At 46.3% G+C, this 6,091-nt stretch overlaps 1 pseudogene; it reads right to left on the bottom strand.

The window, feature by feature from the left end:
• Positions 1-1,162: 1,162 nt before the first annotated feature.
• Positions 1,163-1,314, bottom strand: LOC144508820 (U2 spliceosomal RNA; annotated as a pseudogene).
• Between the last annotated feature and the right edge of the window lie 4,777 nt (positions 1,315-6,091).

Below are 6,091 nucleotides of genomic sequence, written 5' to 3'. Positions count from 1 at the left end.
CTCAAGCTGAGAGGGGTGAAGTATAACTGAGACATCAGAGGGACATTTTTTACACAGAGGGTGGTGGGGGCCTGGAATGCGCTGCCAAGTAGGGTGGTGGAAGCAGGCACGCTGACATCGTTTAAGACTTACCTGGATAGTCACATGAGCAGCCTGGGAATGGAGGGATACAAACGATTGGTCTAGTTGGACCAAGGAGCGGCACAGGCTTGGAGGGCCAAAGGGCCAGTTTCCTGTGCTGTACTGTTCTTTGTTCTTTGTTGTTCTTTTCTGCACTCTCTCTAGTTTAGTAATATTCTTTCTATAATAGGGTGACCAGAATTGCATACAGTATTCCAAGTGTGGCCTTACCAATGTCTTCTACAACTTCCAACAAGACATTCCAACTCCTGTATTCAATGTTCTGACCGATGAAACCAAGCACGCCGAATGCCTTCTTCACCACTCTGTCCACCTGTGACTCCACTTTCAAGGAGCTATGAACATGTACCCCTAGATCTCTTTGTTCTGTAACTCTCCCCAACGCCCTACCATTTGCGGGTCCCCTCGCAGAGATATTTGAATCATCGATAGTCACGGGTGAGGTACCTGAAGATTGGAAGGTGGCAAATGTTGTACCTTTGTTTAAAAAGGGCTGCAGGGAAAAGCCTGGGAACTACAAGCCAGTGAGTCTCACAAAGAACAAACAACAATACAGCACAGGAACAGGCCCTTCGGCCGTCCAAGCCTGCACCGATCATGTGTTCCTAACTAGACCATCCGTTTGTATCCCTCTATTCCCAGTCTGTTCATGTGGCTATCTAGATAAGTCTAAAATGATCCTAGCGTGTCTGCCTCAACCACCTTGCTTGGTAGTGCATTCCAGGCCCCCACCACCCTCTGTGTAAAATACGTCCCCCGCATATCTGTATTGAACCTTGCCCCCCTTACCTTGAACTTGTGATCCCTTGTGTTTGTCAACTGTTCACCCTATCTATGCGCTTCATAATTTTATAAACTTCTATTTTTTTTTGTTTTTATTCCAATTCAATCAAATCAAGTCCAATTCAGAGTCTCAACAAGTTGAGACATTCCCAATCCAAGCTAAGACACGGCTCTCACCTCCTGTCTTGGGCTTGATCTACATGATCCAAGCTGATTGGAGTAGGCATAGATCCTGCTCCAAGGCTTGACCTCATTTGCATCTTAGCCAAAAGGCCGAGATGCAGCTTTTAAAAATTGCTTCAAATGAAGCTAAAATGTAACCTAATGAATTCAACCAAGCACAGCATGTCAGTATTACACTTGATCTTAGCCAAAAGGCCGAGAAGCGATATAAACTTCTATTTGGGGCGGCACGGTAGCACAGTGGTTAGCACTGCTGCTTCACAGCTCCAGGGACCTGGGTTCGAATCCCGGCTTGGGTTGCTGTTTGTGTGGAGTTTTCACATTCTCCTCGTGTCTGCGTGGGTTTCCTCCGGGTGCTCCGGTTTCCTCCCACAGTCCAAAGATGTGCAGGCTAGGTTGATTGGCCATTCTAAATTGCCCCTTAGTGTCCCAGGATGCATAGGTTAGAGTGGTTAGTGGGTAAAATATGTAGGGATATGTGGATAGGGCCTGGGTGGGATTGTGGTTGGTGCAGACTCGATGGGCTGAATGGCCTCTTTCTGCACTGTAGGATTCTATGATTCTAAAGGTCGCCCCTCAACCTCCGTCTTTCCAGGGAGAACAGCCCTAATTGACTCAATCTCTCCTCATAGCTAATACCCTCCATACCAGGCAACATCCTGGTAAACCTTTTCTGCACTCTCTCCAAAGCCTCCACGTCCTTCTGGTAGTGTGGCGACCAGAACTGGACGTAGTATTCCAAATGTGGCCTAACCAACGTTCTATATAACTGCAACATCATATGCCAACTTTTATACTCTATGCCCCGTCCAATAAAGGCAAGCATGCCATATGCCTTCTTCAGCACCTTTTCCACCTGTGCTGCCACCTTTAAGGACCTGTGGACTTGCACACCCAGATCCCTCTGTGTGTTTATACTCTTGATGGTTCTGCCATTTATTGTATAGCTCCCCCCTGCATTCGATCTACCAAAATGCATCACTTCGCATTTATCTGGATTAAATTCCATCTGCCATTTCTCACATCTGTGGTGGGTAAGTTGTTGGAAGGTATTTTGAAAGACAGGATCCAAAGGCATTTAGAGATGCAAGGACTGATTAGGGACAGTCAGCATGGCTTTGTGAGTGGAAAATCATGTCTCACAAATTTGATTGAGTTTTTTTGAAGGGGTAACCAAGAAGGGAGATGAGGGCAGTGCAGTTGATGTTGTCTCCATGGACTTTAGCAAGGTCTTTGACAAGATACTGCATGGTAGGTTGTTGCATAAAGTTAAATCTCACGGGATCCAGGGTGAGGTTTCTAAGCAGCCAGAGGGTGGTTGTAGAGGGTTGTTTTTCAAACTGTGACCAGCGGTGTGCCTCAGGGATCATTGCTGGATCCACTGTTATTTGTCATTTACATTAACGATTTGGATGAGAATATAGGAGGCATGGTTAGTAAGTTTGCAGATGACACCAAGATTGGTGGCGTTGTGGATAGTGAAGAAAGTTATCTCGGATTGCAACGGGATCTTGATCAATTGGGCCAGTGGACTGACAAATAGCAGATGGAGTTTAATTTAGATAAATGCGAGGTGATGCATTTCGGTAGATTAAACCAGGGCAGGACATACTCAGTTAATGGTAGGGCGCTGGGGAGAGTTACAGAGCAAAGGGATCTGGGGGTACATGTTCATAGCTCCTTGAAAGTGGAGTCACAGGTGGACAGAGTGGTGAATGCTTAGTTTCATTGGTCAGAACATTGAATACAGGAGTTGGGACGTCTTGTTGAAGTTGTACAAGACATTGGTAAGGCCACACTTCGAGTGCTGTGTACAGTTCTGGTCACCCTATTATAGAAAGGATATTATTAAACTAGAAAGAGTGCAGAAAAGATTTACTAGGATGCTACTGGAACTTGATGGTTTGAGTTATAAGGAGAGGCTGGATAGGCTGGGACTTTTTTCTCCGGAGCGTAGAAGGCTGAGGGGTGATCTGATAGAGGTCTATAAAATAATGAGGGGCACAGATCAGCTCGATAGTCAATATCTTTTCCCAAAGGTAGGGGAGTCTAAAACTAGAGGGCGTAGGTTTAAGGTGAGAGGGGAGAGATATAAAAGTGTCCAGAGGCGCAATTTTTTCACACACAGGGTGGTGAGTGTCTGGAACAAGCTGCCAGAGGTAGTGTAGAGGCGGGTACAATTTTGTCCTTTATTTAGATAGTTACATGGGTAAGATGGGTATAGAGGGATATGGGCCAATTGCGGGCAATTGGGATTAGCTTAGGGGTTTAAAAAAAAAGGGCGGCATGGAGAAGTTGGATCGAAGGGCCTGTTTCCATGCTGTAAACCTCTATGACTCTAATATGCCAGAAGTGCTGAGAGGAAATCAGCATTTGTAGAGAAATGATTAAGGAAGTGGCCCTGGTAATAGTAGATCAATTGGTGGTTATTTTCCAAAATTCTTTGGACTCTAGAATAGTTCCTACAGATTGGAAGATAGCTAATGTAGGCCCATTATTCAACAAGGGAAGTAGAGAGTTAGGACCGCAACTGTTCACGTTATATATTAATGATATGGATATGGACTGAATGAATTATCTCCAAGTTTGCAGATGATACAAAGTTGGGTGGGAGGGTGAGCTGTGAGGAGGATGCAGAGATGCTTCAACGTGATTTGGACAGGCTGAGTGTGTGGGCATCTGCATGGCAGATGCAGGATAATGTGGATAAATGTGAGGTTATCTACTTTGGTAGCAGTAATAGCAAGAGAGTTTATTACTTGAATGGGGGTAAATTGAGAGAGGTGGATATTCAACGAAACCTTGAATACTCGTGCATGGAGTGCGGTTACAAGTGGTGTACCTCAGGGATCTGTTTTGGGGCCACTGCTGTTTGTAATATTTATTAATGATCTGGATGAGGGTATAGTTGGGTGGATTAGCAAATTTGCTGATGACACCAAAGTCGGTGGTGTGGTAGACAGTGAGGAAGGGTGTCGTAGTTTGCAGGAAGACTTAGACAGGTTGCAAAGTTGGGCCGAGAGGTGGCGGATGGAGTTTAATGCGGAGAAGTGTGAGGTAATTCACTTTGGTAGGAATAACAGATGTGTTGAGTATAGGGCTAACGGGAGGACTTTGAATAGTGTGGAGGAGCAGAGGGATCTAGGTGTATGTGTGCATAGATCCCTGAAAGTTGGGAATCAAGTAGATATGGTTGTTAAGAAGGCATATGGTGTCTTGGCGTTTATTGGTAGGGGGATTGAATTTAGGAGTCGTAGCGTTATGTTGCAACTGTACACAACTCTGGTGCGGCCGCACTTGGAGTACTGTGTGCAGTTCTGGTCCCCACATTACAGGAAGGATGTGGAGGCTTTGGAGAGGGTGCAGAGGAGGTTTACCAGGATGTTGCCTGGTATGGAGGGGAGATCCTATGAGGAGAGGCTGAGGGATTTGGGATTGTTTTCGCTGGAAAGGCGGCGGCTAAGAGGGGATCTTATTGAAACATATAAGATGATTAGAGGTTTAGATAGGGTGGATAGTGATAGCCTTTTTCCTCTGATGGAGAAATACAGCACGAGGGGGCATGGCTTTAAATTGAGGGGGGGTAGTTATAGAACCGATGTCAGGGGTAGGTTCTTTACCCAGAGGGTGGTGAGGGATTGGAATGCCCTGCCAGCATCAGTAGTAAATGCGCCTAGTTTGGGGGCGTTTAAGAGATCCGTAGATAGGTTCATGGACGAAAAGAAATTGGTTTAGGTTGGAGGGTCACAGTTTTTTTTTAACTGGTCGGTGCAACATCGTGGGCCGAAGGGCCTGTTCTGCGCTGTAATGTTCTATGTTCTATGTTCTATGAAAGTAAGCACGCAGATACAGCAAGCTGTGAAGAAGGCAAATGGTATGTTGGCCTTCATAGCGAGGGGATTTGAATATAGAAATAGGAATGTTTTAATGTGTAGTGCATTGGTGAGGCCACAACTGGAGAATTGTGTGCAGTTTTGGCGTCCTTATCTGAGGAAGGATGTCCTTGCTATAGAGGGAGTGCAGCAAAGGTTTACCAGGCTGATTCCTGGGACAGCAAGTCTGTCATATAAGGAGAGACTAAGGGCCCGATTTTACCATTTTCATTCTAAGTGCTGAATCTGGGCGCAATGCAGATCCGACTTAGAAATCTGCTTTCAGGCGCCCTCATCTGCACTCAGCCTGAAAAACACATCGCGGGTCCCATTCGCGCTGTGGGCGGGGCTTAGCGCGGCCAAAACAATCAGAGCTCTGAAGTGCGCATGCGCAGTTCGAAAAAAATTTGAAAAAGCGCGCCCATGTCAGATCGCTCCCGGACCGCAGAAAGCGGAGAAAGCGGACCGGGAGCAAAAAGCGGGAGCGATGGACCCCACAGACATCATAGAACATAGAACATAGAACAGTACAGCACAGAACAGGCCCTTCGATCCGCAATGTTGTGCCAAGATGTATCTGAAACCAAGATCAAGCTATCCCACTCCCTATCATCCTGGTGTGCTCCATGTGCCTATCCAATAACCGCTTAAATGTTCCTAAAGTGTCTGACTCCACTATCACTGCAGGCAGTCCATTCCACACCCCAACCACTCTCTGCATAAAGAACCTACCTCTGATATCCTTCCTGTATCTCCCACCACGAACCCTATAGTTATGCCCCCGTGTAATAGCTCCATCCACCCGAGGAAATAGTCTTTGAACGTTCACTCTATCTATCCCCTTCATCATTTTATAAACCTCTATTAAGTCTCCCCTCAGCCTCCTCCGCTCCAGAGAGAACAGCCCTAGCTCCCTCAACCTTTCCTCATAAGACCTACCCTCCAAACCAGGCAGCATCCTGGTAAATCTCCTCTGCACTCTTTCCAGCGCTTCCACATCCTTCTTATAGTGAGGTGAACAGAACTGCACACAATATTCCAAATGTGGTCTCACCAAGGTCCTGTACAGTTGCAGCATAACCCCACGGCTCTTAAACTCCAACCCCCTGTTA

This window comes from Mustelus asterias, chromosome 20 (assembly GCF_964213995.1).
Source record: "Mustelus asterias chromosome 20, sMusAst1.hap1.1, whole genome shotgun sequence".
In the NCBI taxonomy this organism is placed as follows: Eukaryota; Metazoa; Chordata; class Chondrichthyes; order Carcharhiniformes; family Triakidae; genus Mustelus; species Mustelus asterias.
Note: the sequence above shows the minus strand (reverse complement) of the source record. Positions and strands in the feature narration are given on the sequence as shown.